At 36.4% G+C, this 20,921-nt stretch overlaps 1 long non-coding RNA gene across 1 annotated transcript in view; it reads left to right on the top strand.

The window, feature by feature from the left end:
- Positions 1-20,921, top strand: part of LOC123380102 — a 53,592-nt gene that overhangs the window by 13,588 nt on the left and 19,083 nt on the right. The gene's annotated exons all lie outside the window — the stretch shown is intronic.

The following is a 20,921-nucleotide window of genomic DNA, read 5'->3' as shown; positions in this document are numbered from 1 at the left end:
GATTTTGTTGATCTTTTTAAAGAACAAGATCCTGATTTCATTGATTTTTTTTTAAGTTTCTATTTTGTCTATTTCTGTTCCAATCTTTATTATTTCCTTTGTTCTACTGGTTTTGAGTTTTTGTTAGTTGTGCTTTTTCTTGCTCCTTTAGGTATAAGGTTAGGTTGTTTATTTGAGATATTTCTTGCTTTTGAGGTAATCCCATTTTGTTATAAACTTCCCTCTTTGAACCACTTTTGCTGCATCCCAAAGATTTTGGACCACTGTAATTTCATTTCTCTTCATGCATCTTTTTTTTAATTTCCTCTTTGATTTCTTGGTTGACCCTTCCATTATTTAGTAGCATGCTATTTAACCTCCATGTATTTGTGTTCTTTGCATATTTTTTCTTGTTGTTGATTTCTAGTTTCATAGTGTTGTGTCAAAAAAGATGCATGGTATGATTTCCATCTTTTTGAATTTGTTGAGATTTGTTTAGTGGTGTAATATATGATCTATTCTGAGAATGTTCCATGTGAACTTGAAAAGAATGTGTATTCTGCTATTTTAGGATACAGTGTTCTAAATCTGTCTGTTAGATCCATGTGGTCCAGTGTGCCATTCAAAGCCACTGTTTCCTTGTTGATTTTCTGTTTAGATGATCTATCCATTGATGTAAGTGATGTGTTATAAAGTCCCCTACTATTATTACATTACTATTGATTATCTCATATATTTGTTATTAGCTGCTTTATGTATTTGGGTACTTTCATGTTGGGTACATAAATATTTATAATTGTTATATCTTCGTGTTGGATATATCCTTTTAATATTATATAGAGTTCTTCTCTGTCTCTTGTTACAGTCATTGTTTTAAAGTCTATTTTGTCTGATATAAGTATTGCTATCCTGGTTTTCTTTTCACTTCCATTTGCATGATAAATGCTTTTCCATCCCTCCCTTCACTTTCAAACTCCAAGTGTCTTTAGGTCTGAAATGAGTCTCTTACAGGCAGCATATAGATGGGTGTTGCTTTTTACCCATTTCATCACACTTTGTCTTTTGATTGGAGCATTTAGTCCCTTTAAATTCAAAGTAATTTTTGATAGATATGTACTTGTTTTTATTTTGTTATTTGTTTTATGCCTGTTTTTGTAGTTCTCTATTCTTCTCTCATTCTTCACTCAAGGTTTGTTGGCTTTCTTTAGCGATATACGTGGATGCCTTTGTTTTTATTTTTTTGCATATCTATTACCAGGTTTTATTTGTGGTTACCATTAGGTTCGTATACAAATCTTATACAAATAGCAGTCTACATGAAATTGATGGCTGCTTAACTTTGAATCCATTCTTTACTCCTCTCCCTCTGTGTTTTACGTACTGGTTTCATACTTTACATCCTTTTGTTTCGTGTATCCCTTGACTGATTTTTATACATATACTTGATTTTACTGCTTTTGCACTTCCTATTTTTCTTATTCCTACTTATGGCCTGGCCTCTCCTTTCCACTCACAGAGACCCCTTTAACATTTCTTGTGGAGCTAGTTTAGTGATGATGAATTCCTTTAACTTTTGTTTGCCTGGGAAACTCTTTATCTCTCCTTCTATTCTGAATGATTCCCTTCCTGGATAGAGTATTCTTGGCTGCAGATTTTTTTCTTTCAGAGATTTGAATATATCATGCCAAGTCTGCTGAAAAAAAGCAGATAACTTCATGGGTTTCCTTTGTAGGTAACTGTTTTCTCTTGCTGTTTTTAAAATTCTCTTTATCACTACTTTTTGCCATTTTAATTACTATTAAACTAGTAATTTTTGATTACTTAGATTGATTTTATTGGGGGCTCCCTGGGTCTCCTTGATCTGGATATTTGTTTCCTTCTGCAGATTCCAGAAGTTTTCAGCTATTATTTCATCGCATAAATCTTCTGCCCCCTTTTCTCTTTCTTTTCCTTCTGAGATCCCTATAACGTAAGTGTTATTATGCTTGATGGTGTCTCTGAGTTCCTTTAATCTGTTCTCATTTTTTAAATTATTTTTTCCTCTCTTCTGTTCAGCTTGATTGTTTTCCATTACTTCTTATTTGTTCTTCTGCTAATTTGATCTTCTGCTCCTGTAGTTTACTATTTATTCATTTAGGGTATTTTTTTATTTCAATTATTACAATCTTCATCTTTGATTAGTTCTTTTTATGTATTCTATTCATTTGTTGAGAGTCTCACTGAGATCTTCTAGCTTTTTCTCAAGTCCAGTGAGTATCTTTACGTTCCTAACTTTAAATTCTCTATTAGGCACATTACTCATCTCTGTTTCATTTACCTCTCTTCTGTGGTTTTGTTCTGTTCTTCATTTTGGACATATTCCTCTGTCTCCTTATTTTGTCTAACTCTCTGTGTCTGTTTCTGTATGTTAGGGAAGTCAGTTATGTCTCCTCCTCTTGAAAGTAGTGTCTATATGAAGAAGAGGTCCTGCAGTGCCCTGCTGTGCAGTGTCCCCTGTTCACCAGAACCTGGCACTTTGAGGAGTGTCTCCTGTGCATATTGTATGTGCCCTACTATGGTGGCTGAGCTGCTTTTGCCTTTAATCCAATCATTTGCTATGGCTCTCTTTGCCTGTTGTGAACAGGGTTTGGTCCTTGTGGTGTTTGTGGACCAGTCTGGGGCCACCCTGGGCTTGAGTTGAGTCAGATCAGTCATTTGTCAGATGCAGTTACAGTGAACTGCAGGGCACTTTCCCTGTGTTGTCCCCAGAGAATCTTGCATACTGGCCACAGTTAGATTGGTGCGTGTGGTTATCTTACTCTCACTCTAGAGCAGGAGTCACTTCTGAGTGGTCTCTGTCAGGGCTGCTGGCATACTGTCAGTCTTGTGACACTGCTTTGGATAAGCTCCAGCCAAAGGCATACTGGAGGGGGCAAGTCTGTAGGAGAACATGGGGGGTGGGGATGTAGTGCAAGCAAAGTCCATGTTGGTTGGCTGGAAAAACTCCTGCTTAGGCCAGCTGAGTTGGAGGGAGTGGATTTGCAGAAATATCTAGGGGTGGGGCACACTGTTAGCAAGCTAGGTGGAGAGTGTTGGTACCATGTGGTTCCAGCAGGTGTGCCTGTATCTAGGCTAGGGAGTAGGGGAGGGAGATGGCATCTGCCAGCTGCTTTGCTTTTGGAGAAATCTCTCAAAATCCCTGCCCTCCAGCACATGCTCTGAGATTAGAATATAAATTTCCTTCTGGTATACCCCAGGCATTTTTCAAACTGCTGCTTCTATGCTGTTTCCACAGGCCTGTTTGTTGTACTCTCTTTCTAAGGGTGGAAACTCAGTTTTCTGTTGCCCTCCTGGCCTCTCCAGGAGCTGAGCCTGCTGATTTTTAAAGTTTCATGTGCTAAGACCTTCTCATTATAAGAACTTACTCAGTTAGGCCCATCTCCTTCAAAGCCAAATATTGTGGGAATTTATCTTCCCAGTGCTAGTCCCCTATGCCTGGAGTGCCTGGAGTGGGGGGTCTAGTCCTTTCTCCTGTCTGCACCCACCATGTCTCTCCCACGGACAGTCTCATGGGTCCCTTTGGCTCCCAACCAAGTCTCTTTCCTTCCTGCCCTCTGCAATGTGGACTCTTCTCTATATTAAACTGTGGAGAGAGAGTCTGTTCTGGGTTATTTGCATTGATGTGAGTGTTATTCATGGGAGGAGGTGAGCTTAGCATCCCCCTACTCCACCATCTTCCCAGGAAGTTCCCACAGACTGCTTCTTATCATTCCTACTCCTCCCATGTAGAAGGCAGCATCATTCAGTGAGTGGGTTACTGCAATAGCTTTCTTTCTCATCTTCTTATCTTGGACTCCCTACTCCATTCTTAAAAGAGCAGTTATAGTTAAATGTTTATTTTAAGTAAACTTTCATTGTATTATAACATGTATCTGTACATTTTCAAAAAAATAAACATTCATGTAACATGTCTAGAAAGAGATACTTATGTGAGATTCTTCCAGATTGTTCCCTGTGGCAGTAGTTTGTTCATCCTTACTGTAGAATAGGAATTCCATTCAATTTTATTATCAGTAGGTATGATTATTCTTTTCAGATTTTGTTCCGAGTAGTGCTGCTATGAACATTGTTGTACATATTCTTGTTGCACACATATATTTATTTTTCACTGGTATATAATTACAAGTGAAATTGCTAAAATTGCTGGACCATAGTTCAATTTTAGTACATATTGCTGACCATTTTTAAAGTGGTTCTAGGAGTTTACATTTCCACCCAAATGTGTGAAAGTTCAAAGACTGTTCTACCCTTTCTTGAAAACATTGAGTATTGTCAAAGCTTTTCATTTCAGCCATCAGTAGTTTTCATTTTTATTATTCTGTTTACATGTTGTTAACCATGTCATATCCACTCTTATGATGTGCCTATTTAAATTGTTCTACTTTATTCCAATGGTTACTTTTATTGATTGATTGCACGTCAAAGATTTTATTTCAGTTAATAAACGAAGCAATAAGATGTTACAGCTGTTCAAAGGAGAGGCAAGGAAATGCTGAAATAAATTTACAAAAACTGGTCTATCCATAGGGCAAGAGTCAATTGTATTTCACTAAACTCAGCTAATTTTTGTTGCTGTGGACAAGAATTATTTGCATTGCTGTCTGTTTCCTACAGAGATACGATAGAGTGCAGGCAAAAACAAAGGCATGCAGCCCATGAAATCAGATGATTATTAGCAGCCCCTGAGTCTCATTGAAAGAATATCCAATAATCTCTCTTGTCATTCTAAAGCCTGAAATCTCTCCTTACAAAAGGATGACCCTAGCACCCAAGTAGATGTGCAGACAAGGAAAATGGAGGGAGGAGGGGAGGGGGAAGAGAGGGGCACCAAGACTGAGGGGTCTGAGTGAGAATATGGTTTTGGACTTGGTAACATTTGAGGCATGATCAAGTTGAGGTCCAAGAGGTGATGCTGGTGTGATGGCTTTTCAGCTGGGGCTTTCAAAGCAAGCAGGATACAGATGTAACATATAGGAAATGGGGCAAGGAGCAGGGAGAAATTCCAGCAGAGGCACAGAGGTGGGAAAGAACTGGGTTTGCATGGGGAGCAGTGGGGTCAAAGAGAAAGAACTCAAAGAAAAGTGTTTTCCTGTCCATTGTTAATACAGAGGATGCAGTGCCCTGTGCAGTCAAGCCTCAGGCTAGTTGCTTGGTGCACTAAGAGAGGACTCCCTGACAGTCACTGTGCCTTTCCCCAGTGGTAACTTTTAAAAATCTTTTTTGCCAATACCAAGCTCTCCACTTATCATTTCTGGGATTTTATATTTAAAGTATATCTCTTATAAGCAAAGTATGTATTTTTCTTTTTAAAAAATTTTTCATGTTTATTTTAGAGAAAGAGAGAGAGAGAGAGAATATGAATGAATGAACAGGGGGAGGGCAGAGAGAGAGAGGGAGACATAGAATCTGAAGCAGGCTCCAGGCTCTGAACTGTCAGCATAGAACTGGACTCAGGGCTCGAACCCACAAAATACTAGATTACGACCTGACTGTAAGTTGGCTGTTTAACCAACTGAGCCACCCAGGTGCCACTTTTTCTTATACTTGTCTGACAATTACACACTTTTCTTGCGGGTATCTCCTCCATTTGAATTTTATGTAATTTCTGTTCTTTGGGTGTAAGCCTACTACTTACTATTTGTTTTTGTTATTTTCTCCTTTGTTTCTCATTTTATTTTATTTATTTAAAAATTTTTTTAACATTTATTCATTTTTGAGAGACACAGAGACAGAGCGCGAGCAGGGGTGGGGCAGAGAGAGAGAGAGAAGGAGACTCAGAACCTGAAGCAGGCTCCAGGCTCCGAGCCGTCAGCACAGAGCCGAAGCGGGGCTCGAACTCACAAGGCGTGAGAGATCATGACCTGAGCCAAAGTCAGACGCTTAACCAACTGAGCCACACAGGCACCCCCTTTTGTCTCATTTTAAATAGAGTATGTTTAAAAAAAAATTATGTCAATCCCCTCTCCTCTCTCGAGCTTGTTAATCATATATTCTTTTGCTTTAAGAAAATATATAATTTATTGTTCAATTGACTACATACAACACCCAGTGCTCATCCCAACAAGTGCCCTCCTCAGTGCCCATCACCCGTTTTCCCCTCTATACAGCCCCATCTTTTACATTTTAAATAATTTTCTTAGAGCTGCATTGTTCAGTACAGTAAGTACTAGTCACATGTGGCAATTTAAATTTAAAAATGTTAAAAATTCCTATCCTCCATTGCACTTGCCCCATTGCTCAATGTCACATGTGGCTAATGGCTGTCGTACAGGACAGCACAGATTATGAAACATGTCTATTATTGCAGCAAGTTTATTCAGTAGTGCTGCAGTAGGGATTTCAGCATGCATTCTAGACTCATTACAGTTTACCTTAAATTAGCACTATTTCTACTTCCTGGATAATGCAAGAACCTACCAAACTTTAACTCTCTTTAGCCCTTTCCTGCCTTTTCGGATGTTATTTCATAAAATTGAATCATTTCAATATTTTATCCCTATGTGGCATTTTTAATATAGTTTTAAACAATGTTTATTTCGAGTTTCTCGAATATTTCTGTGGTATTCTTTATTCCTTCCTACACGATTGTGCTTCTTTCTAGGATAGCATCTTTTCTACCTGAAGAATGCCCATTAGTATTTCTTTTATTTCAGGACTGCTGGTAGTGACTATTTTTAGTTTATTTTTTTAGAAATGTTTTTATTTATTTTGAGAGAGAGAGAGAGAGACAGAGACAGAGACAGAGAGGAGAGATAGAGGGTGAGAGAGAATCACAAACAGGCTCCATGCTATCAGTACAGAGCCTGATGTGGGGCTCAATCTCATGAACCAGGAGATCATGACCTGAGCTGAAACCAAGAGTCGGATGCCTAACTGACTGAGCCACCCAGGTGCCCCCGTTTTTAGTTTATTTTTGACTGAGAATATCTTTGTTGTTTTTTTCTGAGTGTTGGTGAAGTATTAATTCTAATTTGGCAATTTCTTTATTATAACACTTAGTGATATTGCTAACTGTCTTCTGGTTTCCATTTTTTTCTATTGAAAATTGGTTGTCACTATTGTTGTTTTTAAAAACTCTGTTTTTATAGTCTCCCCCCTTCCCTTTTCTTCAATTTTCAGCACTTTTACTATAATACCCCCTGGTGACATTTTTTGTACATATTTTTCTTGGAGCTTGCAGATACCTCAAATCTCTGGCATGGTGTCTATTTTCACAATCGGGAAAATTCTCAGCCATATTTTTTTCAAATATAGCTTTGTTGCATTCTCTTCTTTTTCTTCAGTTGTGACTTCCATTAAATATAGTCGTACTTCCTATTCCCCATATATGTTTTCTTCTCTTCTCTAAATTTCTGTCCTCTTTTCTTTCTGTGCTTCATTCTATGTATTTTCTACTGATATATCTCTAACATGGCTAATATGTTATTAAGTACATTCATGGAAATTTTACTATTAATCTTTTTCTTTCAGTCTTATAATTTCAACTTAATACTCGGTCTGAGGCCTCAAAGTGGGAAGCAATTCATAAAGGGGGGAAGGAGTTAGTGTGCCTAACAGAATTGCATTTTCTGCCATTTTTTTTCCCGTTGAAGATAATAATCTCTATGTCTGTTGAAATGTGTTAACTAATATATTGAAATGTTGCTTGATGCTACGTGAGGGAGACATTAAAATAGCAGTGAGTATTTTTAATCTACTCTCAGTCTTCTAACGTTCAACACTGGGAGCTGTATCACTACAGGCAATTACAAAAACTGCTTCTAACTGCCCAATTCTAAAGACATGACTGTCATTTCTGCTACTTGGCCCGGACGAAATGACCCCAATTCAGAATATTCTGATGTTCTGGTGACATTGCCAAGATTAGAGTTTTTTTTTTAAGCATCAGATTTATTAAGGTATAATTTACGTATAGTATAATTCACTCATTTTAGTGTCCAGTCCTATGAGTTTTGATAAACGCATATCATTGTGTAACTGTCACTAAAATCAAGATACAGAACTGGCTCCACCACACCAAAAAATTCCTTGTGCTTATTTGTAGTCAACTTTTGCTCCCACTCCCAGCTGCCAGGAAACATTGATGTATGTTTTTGTTTTGTTTTGTTTTGTTTTGTTTTTGGTCCCTATGGTTTTGTCTTTTAGAATAGTACCATACATTATACAGCCTTTTGAGTCTGGCTTCTTTCATTTAGCATAATGCATATGATATTCATCTGTATTGCTGAGGTATTAGTAGTTTGTTCCTTTTAGCCTAGAGTTTAATGACATAATCAGCAACTATCTCTTATTCAAAATCTTGTAAAATTTTTAAAAATATTTTTATTTATTTTTGAGACAGAGAGATGGAGCATGAGCAGAGGAGGGGCAGAGAGAGAGAGGGAGGCACAGAATCCGAAGCAGGCTCCAGGCTCTGAGCTGTCAGCACAGAGTCCGACGTGGGGCTCAAACCCACAGACTGTGAGATCATGATCTGAGCCGAAGTCCGATGCTCAACTGACTGAGCCATCCAGGTGCCCCTTATTCAAACTCTTTTATTTTTTTTTTAATTTTTTTTAACGTTTCTATTTATTTTTGAGACAGAGAGAGACAGAGCATGAACGGGGGAGGGGCAGAGAGAGAGGGAGACACAGAATCCGAAGCAGGCTCCAGGCTCTGAGCCATCAGCCCAGAGCCTGACGTGGGGCTCGAACTCACGGACTGCGAGATCGTGACCTGAGTTGAAGTCGGACGCTCAACCGACTGAGCCACCCAGGTGCCCCTCAGACTCTTTTAACGCTGATTTATAAGTTGGGAGTATATAAATACCTACTTTCAATCCCTGAGCATAACATCTGTCTGTTCCAGTGGAAATTCACAAGGAGAATAAAAATTTAGGAAAAACAATAAACTAAACTAATCAAGCAAACCATATTTGAAGAATCTAAATATGTACATTCTATGCTTTTTTAAGTTAAAAATAATGCCTTTATAGGTTTAGACAGGTGAATATACAGTCTATAAAAAGCATCTAAGTCTACCAGCAATGGTTGTATTCTTTACATGCGTTCAGGAAAAGTTTAGGTTAGTTGATAGAAAATTAAACATTTATCAGAGTAATTGTTGCTCTAATAAATATCAAAGGAATTGATTATTTACCATTCTTTACAAAGTATTGCCCTCATTTTATTCCTCAATCCCATGTTATCTGGTAATAAGTATATATAATCTCAGTCATATGATAATATTTTATTAAGCTTAAATATGACCTTACCTTTTAATGTAACAAATAGACAGTAGAATTTCAGCTGTTAATACTACATGCATGTATCTTTTTTCCAATTGTTTTATTTTTATTGATCTCATCACATCAAGTATGTGATACTAAACTATACTTCATTTTTACTAAGTGTAGTGGGGTTATCCAAATGCACTAGCCAGACTGTTTTTGAACTAAAAAGATGCATTGTCTTATGCTAATGGAATTTTAGAAATTGTTTATGCTTTCTGTGTTGTGGAATTAGTTATAGGATTATGAAGCTTTTTTTCCTCCTCAGAAGCAAGATCTTATCATTCAAGTGAAGAACTCAAAGAGCTCAAGTAGAGAAAGATAGGATATTTTAAAAGGAAATCTATAGATAAGAATTTTTCTACCATGATGAGATAGACCAAAAAACAAACCCCTTTGAATGGTCCCATCCCACCGTAGTATCAAACCATTTTGCAAAAGCATCTTTCCCTTTTTGTGCCCATGCTGACAAGCCTTGTGTATTTTATTTGTATGCAAGTGAATGGCAGTTTATTGTGTCCCAGAGGACTGGGTATTAATGATCATTTGCTTCCTGCTGTGGGGCCTGTCATAATTTTGTAGGCAGAAGAGTGACAGAAGTAACGGCCAATCAGTATGCTAATACTGCCCGAGAATGGGTAGTTAGTCCATTTTAACCAAGGTTTTTTGTTTTGTTTTTTTGTTTTGTTTTGTTTTGTTTTGTGTGTGTGTGTGTGTGTGTGTGTGTGTGTGTTTTCTGCCAGATCCTTAGGTAATTTTCATTAAAAAATACCATTTTTTGATAGCATTGCAAATTGCTACATGGAGCCAGTTGAAGAAACCATATATTTCTTTTGTGTGGCAGTCAGACTTCTATCTCAGCAGGTGTCTTCTAGGAAAAAAAGAAAGACTTCTAATGTGAAAGCCCATTTTGGTCAGCAAGAATCAATCACTAAAACATTCAGCAATTTTTTTTATATCAATATCTTAACATGAAGAATTCTACACAGCATACAAAAATTAAATCTAGTCCCTGACAAGTAAATAGAAGGCAGAATCTTTTTAAAAAAATTAGTAGAAAGCCAAATGTGAAAAATCCTGCGGATTTATACAGTGTGATGTCATTCATTTTTGTCTTTATTGTTCTATTTGCTTCTTCAATTTTCATGACATATCTTTTTTAAGGGAGAAGATGTGCCTAAAAATGATAGCTTTCAATGATGGTATATAAATATTCAAAATATTTTATTAGCCATTTTATAACATACAACCTATAGTGAATGTGCTCTTGACTCGGAAAAGCAAGAGTTTCTTAGAGTGATGTCTGAGTGTTGACGCAGCACGTGAACACATGATTACAGAGGGGATTAGTGGATTAAGGTATAGACAGTTGGTGGCCTTAAGGCTACAGATAAAAGGAGCTCCACTTTCTCTCCATGAAATCACATTTTATTCTTACCCACACACAAACAACGCCAGCTATGTAAACTAATAAACAGGATGATTTTGAGAACACTATTTTCACTTAAATATGTTCATCATAGAAAACAAAACAATAATAAAAACAATAACAATTTCACATATACATATATCTGCATGAGATACAAGGTAATATCACTTAACATTACAAATATGGTTGAGAAGCTCTGATTTACCCCTGGGGCTGGAGAAAGAGTTCTTTTCTATATATTAAGGTTTGAGCTTAGTTATTTCAAAATACAAACTGGTTAAACTATAGTGATGATCAATGCTATTGCCAGAAAAAAATTTAATATATTTTAATAAAAATTAAGTAGATATTATATCAAATGCAATTTTACTTTTTGGAAAACAGAGAAACCTTGTTTGCTGCCTGCTGGCTTTTTTATATATGCAAATCTTTATACATTACAGAACAACCTAGCTGCCTTCTACAGTCCCATAAACGTTTTGTTGTTTTATGAGATGTTTGTAATAAATGTGATTGATGATTTTTTTCACAATTGCCTATTAGAAGTACACTATTTTGTGATTAAATACTTAGAGATAACTCAATTCCAAGTCACGAGATTACAGGCTATGAATTGATATGGATGCCAAAATACATGCTTAATCTACTATTTAAATTTACTTATATATTTATTTTAGATAGTATTTTTCCTAGTTTACAGAGATTTTGCATTTCAATCAATTGCAAACCTATCTAAAAATACTGTTAGTGTGGCTTGGGGCAGAGAAATAGCTTTAAGCTGCACACGCATATAGTCACAAGGGTGAATAGCTATAATTATATTGGAGTGCATCCAAGAAATCAGCTATTCTGTTTACACTTACAGCCTCTTCAAATTTATGTGCACCTCCAAGCAAACATACTGTAAATTGATTTTAATACCAAAAATTGTTGACCTTGGTATTACAGTTTGACTATTTTTCATGTTGCTGTTATCTTTCAAATATCTGAAATTTAAATAAACATTGATAATAATTTGCGATAATTTCAAACTATAGCTTTCCTCTTCAAGATTTAAAGAGCCCATTGGCTTAATGTAGTAAATGTCAACTCATGGAAATATAAAAATGAAGTCTTATACTAAAGTCTTTTAAAATTAGAATGGTCTACTGCAGGCTACAATTAGAATAAACTCTTGAGGTATCTTTGAGTTAGTCTGGAAACAGAGTTGGGCTCATGTCCAAGCTTCCACTCTAGGTTGAACTTAGAATGAATAAAGACGAATTTTGGACTATTCTTGTTTTAGATGATGGAGAAAGAAATGTCATATTTATCCAAGTATTTGCTGAAGTCTAATTTTACCATTTAGGCTTATGAGGTATTTCAAAATTTTTTCTCCCTTTAATTTACTTTGAAACAGAGACATTATTCTGGACTATGGTTAAACCCAACAGCAATTTCTGGATTTTCCTTTGGGTTACACTCTTTAAAAAAATTTTTTTTTAACATTTATTTATTTTTGAGAGACCGAGAGAGACAGAGCATGAGCTGGGGAGAGGCAGGGAGAGGGAGGCACAGAATCCAAAGAGGGCTCCAGGCTCTGAGCTGTCAGCACAGAGCCAGACGCGGGGCTCAAACTCACGAATTATGAGATCATGACCTGAGCCAAAGTCGGTAGCTTAACTGACTGAGTCACTCAGGCCCCCCTGGGTTACACTCTTTTGAATTTCATACACTTGGCATAATAAAGCAGGCCTAAAAATGCCTTCCGTCATAGATTTGTGATCCAACATAGAAACCAAATTGGAAGGCTAAGGAAAGGAGGCATGGGGCAAGAAACAAGGCAGATGATGGTCTTTGCAGCAAGACTTCTGTGGCTGATCACGATACATCTTCTTTTAACAAGCATCGCCACTGGGTTTGGACTCCATAGCCATAGATAGGAATAATTTTTTTCCAGCCGTGTTGAGATATAATTAACATATAACATAGAGTAAGTTTAAGGTATACAATGTCATCTCTTGATACACATATATATTGTGAAATGTTTACCAGCATAAGGTTAGCTAACGCATCCTTTGCCTCACATAATGACCATTTTGTTATTGTTGTTGTTATGGTGAGAATATTAAATCTTTATTCTCATAGCAACTTCCATATATACAATTCAGTATGGCAGTAATAAATTTTATTTCCCTATATACTCAGCTGCCTTGCATAAATCTTCTTTTAAGTTACTAAGCAGGCATGTCAGCAACAACAGCAGGTATTTGCAAAGGGTTTTATGTTAAATACCATTTCTTTTTAAGAAACAGAAGATCATGTCCTTTGTTTCTATATTTACTAAGAGGTTGCCCTTATCTGTTATCATGGAAGAAAAGCTATTAGTCAGTTAATATGTCCTTTGCTCACCAGAATCATTTTTTCAAGATAATGTAATGCTAAGGGCATAAACTCTGCTTGGATTTGAAGCCTGTTCAGCCATTAACTAGCTGGGTGACTACAGCAAGTTACTTAACCTCTCAGGCATCCGTATCCCCATTTACCATCCAGTAGAATAGTAGAATCTACATTATAGGATTATTTTGAAGATTAAAGTAGCAATGCATATCTAGAATTTAAAGCAATATCTTTCACATAGTATATGCTATGTAAACATTTGCTATTAATAGTACTATAATTCATTTATTCAGGCACTCATTTATTTGCTGAATCTATCCAACTTTCTACTGTATTATTAATTCATTCTGGCACTAAGCTAAGAGGATTTTGCAAAATATATACAGGATGATAAATGTCATCGAAGAGTCAATTGTCAGGTAGAATTAATACAGGTGCCAATCTGTTACACATGATTAAATGTGGTAGGTACTTATACAATATTGTGAATGTCTAGGGGAATAAAAACAAACTACAAAATGTTATGTCATAATATCAGGCTCTGTGCTAGGCACTTTACATACATTATCTCATTGATCCAGGTCCTAGATGGGATGAAAAAGATTTCATGCAGTAAGTGATGATTAGTAGTTCAAAAAGAACTGTTTGGATTTGAATTTAAAGAGAAGGGAGAAAATCATTCCATTTGGAGAAGCGTGGGTACTGTAGCACATAGGCGGGGACAGTAAAAGACCAAACAGCTCTGTTTGTTGAGAACAGAATTTGCAAGGAAAGGAATAGATGCTGAGCCATCACCCAGGGGGTTATAGAATAATGTAAAAGAGGCATACTAATGTATAAGCAGTGTAAATTGGATTAACTTCATAGAAAATGGGACAATGAATACCTAAAATACAATGATATAGATATTTTTATGTAATATGTTTGATTACAAATATTTTCTGCTGAACTAGGTATCGGGAAGGCAGTTAATAACTTTATCTTTTTTTAAATTAATTTTTAAAATATTTATTTATTTTTTGAAAGATAGATTGACAGAGCACGAGTGGGGGGGGTGGGACAGACAGAGAGGGAGACACAGAACCCAAAGCAGCTCCAGGCTCCAAACTGTCAGATCAGAGCCCGATGTGGGGCTCGAACCCATGAACCGTGAGATCATGTCCTGAGCCGAAGTTGGTTGCTCAACTGACAGAGCCACCCAGGTACCCCTCATTTTTATAAAAGACTGATTTATAAATTTTTAATTTTTTTTATTATTAAAATTGAAAAAAATGTTTACTTTTATTTTTGAGAGCGAGAGCATCAGCAGGGGAGAGGCGGGGAGAGATGGGAACATAGAAGCCAAAGCAGGTTCTGTGCTGACAGTAGCCAGCCTAATGTGGGACTTGAACTCTTGAACCACGAGATCATGACCTGAGCCAACGCTGGCCACTCAACTGACTGAGCCATCCAGGTGCCCCTAAAAGTTTGATTTTTTAAAAAAGTTTTTGTTTGGTTCTTGTTGGAAACAATTCTCCATGAATATTTCATACATCTACCTTGTCTGAGCGAAGACATTTATAGCTAATTTAAGAATATTTGAACAAGGAAATATTTCAGGATAGTAAAGGTTAGAGACAGCTAGCTTCCTAGACATGGTCCAAGGTAGTAAAGATAGAGACATCTCCCCATCTCCGGGAAATACATGCTTATAATCCAGAGTGAATTTAAGATTCTTCTTTCTCCAGGTGGGGGGTGGGGGAAGTTGGGAAAATCATTAGCAGCCCTATAATACCATCAATTTCTTAATTTTAGGCATCTTCTCCTGTAATGTGCAAGTACCATCTGGCCCCTAATACATTGTGTTCTGGAGATTGGGGTTTGGGAAATAGACACAAAATATTGCTCTGGCTGCTGCTTTTGCTTTTAGTAATAAACTGTTTTTGTCTCTGACCCATAGCTTTTATGTTTTCTGTATACAAAATATGTTAGTTTGTCATACACACGCACGCACATAATTAGATATATATAAACAGAAGGCTAATAGCCATGAAAACAAGAAATGAAAAACAACCCATTTTGCCTGTTGCATATAAATACATCTAAAAAAACTTATACACACACAAACATCTATATGATACATTATATAAACATATATTAGTTTCAGGAATGCAAGGTGTTCCAATATTAAGAAATATATTAAAAAAAAGAAAAATTGTAAATTATCAAAACTTACCAGGGGAGAAAATAAAACTTACTTAGAGAAATTACCTACGAAAATCTTGGAAAAGAAATTAAAGATTCTCAATTAAAAAAATTAAAGTTACCAAGACCATCTGGTATCAGATATGATGGAACTATTCCCAATTCATTTAATAAAGCCATTATTACCTTTATACGGACTGATAACTTGAGTAGCTAGTAAGAAAACACAACGATCACAAAATCTATAGATGAATCTCATTAATGTAGACACAAAAATTCTAAATAAACTTCTGGGAAATCAAGACTAAGTATGATAAAACATACTAAGTATGATAAAACATATTCATTGCACACAGTAGTATTTATACCAGGGAATTAAAAAATCATCAAGTATTACTCAGCCATCAAAAGGAATGAAATCTTGCCATTTGCAACAATGTAGATGGGGGTAGAAAGTATTATGCTAAGTGAAATAAGTTAGAGAAAGGCAAATGCCATATTATTTCACTCATATGTGGAATTTAAGAAACAAAACCAAGGAGCCAAGAGAAAAAGAGAGAGAGAGAGAGAGAGAGAGAGAGAGAGAGACAAACCAATAAACAGACTCTTAACTGTAGAGAACAAAATGATGGTTACTGGAGGGGAGGTGGGCAAGGTGGGGGTTGCAGAATGGGTTACATAGGTGATGGGGATTAGGGAGGGCACTTCTTGTGATGATCCAGGAGTTGTATATAAGTGATGAATCACTAAATTCTTCCCCTGAAACTAATGTTACACTATACGTTAACTAAGTAGAATTTAAATAAAAACCTGGAAAAAAATAAATGCATGTGTAGAAGCATCAAAAGAAAAAAATTTAAATATCAGGAAATCTTTCAACCTTATTTGTAATATCATTCAGTCAGTGGAGGAAAACCATATGATCATTATTGATATGTGCTAAAAAAACATTTGATAAACTCAGAGGCCATTCCAAATTAAAATTGTTCCTAAAAAAGGCAAAAGAAGCCAACTCCTGAAATATCATAGAGACTGCTAAAGTCCCCAACGAGCATTGTTGTAAATAGTAGAACATTAAAGCTGTTTCTATTAAAATCAGGAACAACATACAAATGGCTGCTTTCTCCCTTATTATTCAATATTGTTTAGACGTTTTAGTAAATACAGGGTAATAGGAAAATAACATAACCATTGTAAATGTTGGGTCTAGAAATAAATACCAGTATACATGGATCCTTTACATATGATAAAATAGATATTGGTGAGATACAGATGATTTATTCAGTAAATTGCAGTCATACAACTGATGATCCATCTGGGATGAAAAACAAAGCTAGGTAGATTCAAATGTAAATACATAAATAAAATAAATATTTTAGAAAAAATTTAGAAGACATCAAACAGGAACATGAAATGATTCTCTCTCTGGGTAGCAAAAAAAAAATCTAAATTACAGTAATAAAGTCATATCACTTTATGCACTTCATATTGGGAAAATTAAATCAAGATAACACCTGCTGCTCACAGGGATGTAGTATTCTCACACCTTGCTGATGGAAACGTGAATTGTTGCAGCTCTCTTGAAAAATAAACAGATCTTTGTACTAAGCAATAGGACTCCTGGGACTGTATACCAAATAAATTAAAGTACAACCGTAAAAGTATTTTTTTTCTTATAAGCGTGTCTATTGTAACAGTTTTCTTGGTAAAAAGTAGAAAAAAGTGACTGGTCATGAAGGCGATGGAGAATGGCTGACTGCATGTTACTATAGTAATGGCATGCTATTCATACTATGGGGTATCTACAATCCATATTATTACACAGCATTAAAAGAAGGAGGTAATTTCCATATTAAATGAGGAAAATATCAAACTGGGCAGTGGAAAAAGTGTGATCCTATTTTTATAACGTAAATGACAAAAATGTATGTTATAAGTATATATATATGCATCTATCTCTTGTCTATCATCTATCTCTATCATGTACCTATGTAACTGATTTTCATTACACAAACACCATATAAGGTATGAAAAGCTACACAGCAGGTTTTTAAACCTGGCTACCTAGACTCTAATAGTCTTGAAAAATGATGTATAGTAGAGAGGGTAAAGGTAAGAATGAGAATAAGGGGAATTGATATATATGGTGCTTAAAAAGATACATGAATCACTCATTACAATGTTAATAATGATTATCTTACAGTAGTGGGTATTCAAATGATTTTTACTCTTTAAATCGTTTCAGATTTTTTAGGCGGATATGTTTTTTCATAATCAGGGGGAACTCAGCAATGTTATTTATGGGGGAAGGGAAGCACAACAAGACTTGGCAAAAAATCCTCTTTGAGAAATCTTTGAACAAAAACTTCATTTTGGGATGGAGACCTAAAACTGAAAGCCTGCGGAACCGGGAGTAACCTTCCCTAAACAATGACTGGAGGAATAGTGGCAAGGTCCAAAGACTTACGGGACACGTAGCTCGGTATTTCCAGGAGAAAGACGTAAGATTATCAGACATTGTCATTAAGCACAGCTAAACTTCCCATGTACGTCATTCTGCAGTGAAAGAATATGCTGCTTATGTTCACATGTGCCTGCCATTCAGTGGGAGTTGTCTTTCTCCTCATTATTTCTCTCTGGCGTTTTAGTAGTAGTTAACTGTCTTGTGGTCTAGACCAAAGTGAAACAGAAAAAAAATCCTGTTTCTTAGATCATAGAGCAGAAGTAAATATCCTGATGTGATGAAATCACAAAGATAAATAGTATATTTGGGTCTGCTAGCTGTGCAGTTTCCAGTAACACTTTACCTCCAAATTCATCTTCCACACTATAACATATTCCTTCCTTCCTTCCTTCTTTTTTCTTGTTTGTTCTTCAGCTAAACGTTGGAGAAGACTGATCAGTTTCATTAATTAAATCTTCAGTCCAGATTTCTCCTTTGAGTTCCGTAAGTCTTTATCCAAAATTTCACATGGCATCTATTCTTGAATATTCCAGTACAACAAAAGCCCAAACAATGACCTGCCAGTCCATGACCCACTCCCAAATTTTGGCTTTTTCTGGGATTCCCAGTTTCAGTAAGTAGTATCACCAATTGAACAAGCTGGAAAGCTAGGAGTTATCCTTGACACGATTTTTGTCACCCTCCCGCGCATTCAATTCCTCAGCAGTTTTCTTGGTTTCTTCACTTAAACATCTCTAAAATTAATCCATTTCTACTTCATCTGCACTTTCGGCACAGCATGCTTATCCACATTATGACAGCCTCTTGCCTGAACTATTGAAACAGCCACCTAGCTGGTTTCCCCTTCAGTTTGGTATACCTCCAAGGTGACTTCCACTCTACAACTTGAACAATTGTCTAAAAAGAATAACCTCTGCATAACATGTTTCAGCGATTTTCACTTATACATAGAATAAAGATCAAAATGCTTCAGTGGCCAGTGGGACTCTGCATATATTGGCCTTCAACTCTCTCCCTGCTCTCAGCTTTTGATACTCTCTGCCCCCACTCTCGGCATTTCAGACACAGGCTTCTGTTTCTTCTTCAGATGTACTTTCCTGCCTCTGCTTTAAGACCTCTTCCCATTCCATTTCCTTCTTTCCTGGGAACACCTCCTAACCCCTTCCTCAATCCAAATTCCGTTCACATTTCAGATCTCAGGTGAGATGAGACTTCTCTGTGCTTGCACTTTTCGTAGTTCATATCCCTGTCTAGAATGATGATTACTTGGCTAATATTTTCCTCCTCATTCTAGCAGCTATTAGTTCTATGAAGGTAGAGTCTTTGTCCCTTTTAAACCACTCTGTCCTTTGTACGTCACGCAGGACCCAACAAAAAGGCAGTGCTCAGTACATCTGCTGCACAAATAATTTGGCTGCGGTCTAAATGTGACATCCTGTAATTGTCTTCTGTTTACCATCTTGGGTACTCAATCCTAGGCCTATTCATCTTTGTAATTTTATTGTCCCCCCCGCCACCAGTATTTATACCATGATCTTTGATTATACATTCTCTGTTTTGTGGTTGTATGATTTTGTGACTTTTTGGGACTCTAAATAGAAGATTTTCTTTTGGATAAACATGCATTATATTTATGTTTTCTATAAATGCATTTTGTATATAACCTCTATCCTAAAATAGATATGAAAGTTAAGCAAATGTGATATCATACATAGGAACCATGAAATAAATAGGAAATGATATTGAAAGAATATGTGCAATTGAATAGAAGCCATCTTTGTTGGCTTGAAGTTTCTGGGGGAAGTTTTGTATATTCACTATGGCTGCATACTTTATAAAACCTAGGATGGGGGCGCCTGGGTGACTCAGTCGGTTGAGTGTCCAACTTCAGCTCAGGTCATGATCTGAAGGTCCGTGAGTTTGAGCCCCGCATCGGGCTCTGTGCTGACAGCTGGGAGCCTGGAGCCTGTTTCAGATTCTGTGTCTCCCTCTCTCTCTGCCCCTCCCCCGTTCATGCTCTGTTTCTCTCTGTCTCAAAAATAAATAAACATTAAAAAAATTATAAAACCTAGGATGGGGGCTTACACTTAGTGGGAAGTCGGTCACACATAATGAATTGAATGTGCCATCTTAAGAAACCTTTGCAAAATATTAGCATTTGCTACACAAACATTATATGTTGAGCTAATTATTTTTGTCTCCTTTTAAATCAATACATGAATGAAATCAGATAAGGAGGACCCTTATATATTAAGACTATAAATAACACATTTCTATAGCATTACATATTTTTTCAAGATTAATTTAAATGTGAAAAAATGTGTTCCTAAAAAAAAATAAGTCAATTTAGACTTAACATATTAACTGGGGAAGACATTGGATCAAATTTACTAGGTCCATTAAGCTTAGGGAATTAAATTTCAGAAATCTGTATTTCTTATTAATAGATTCCAAGAGTAATATTTAGCAGCCTGTCAGATATGTGCTTATTTATTATGTAAATTGACATTAGAGATTAGAACAAGCAACTAGTTTAAATAGTTCCTTTTTTTGCAGACTCACCAAGTGTTTATAATCTAAATTTTTTTAAATGTTTATTTATTTTTGAGAGAGAGAGACAGAGTGTGAGCAGGGGAGGTGCAGAGAGAGAAGGAGACACAGAATCTGAAGCAGGCTCCAGGCTCTGAGCTGTCAGCACAGAGCCCGATGCGGGGCTCGAACTCATGGACCGTGAGATCATGACCTGAGCTGAAGTTGGACCCTCAACTGACTGAGCCACCCAGGTGCCCCTATAATCTAAAATTTTAATAAAGTAGTGCACTACTGAGCATGAGTCCTCTCTAGCTTCAACTATACAAAAATCTCAGACTGTCACTGAGTTAGTCTATTACCATTCTTGATTCATCAGCTGTGTCTTGATTGGGGGGATTGCTACTAGAAGGTATTACTTACAATGAAGGTACAGATATTTATATATTGGTTTCTCACATAAGAACACACAGTGAGTTTTTCTTTTCCCTAGATTTTGTCACATATGCAATGAATGCAGAGGAAATTACGTTTATTAGTATATTTTCTAGGAGTATCTTAAAAATTTTTTTTTACATTTATTTACTATTGGGAGAGAGAGAGCAAGCAGAGGAGGGGCAGAGAGAGAGGGAGACACGGAATCTGTAGTA

This window comes from Felis catus, chromosome C2 (assembly GCF_018350175.1).
Source record: "Felis catus isolate Fca126 chromosome C2, F.catus_Fca126_mat1.0, whole genome shotgun sequence".
Classification (NCBI taxonomy): domain Eukaryota; kingdom Metazoa; phylum Chordata; class Mammalia; order Carnivora; family Felidae; genus Felis; species Felis catus.
The sequence above is the reverse complement of the archived record's forward strand: the minus strand, read 5'-3'. Positions and strand labels throughout refer to the sequence as shown.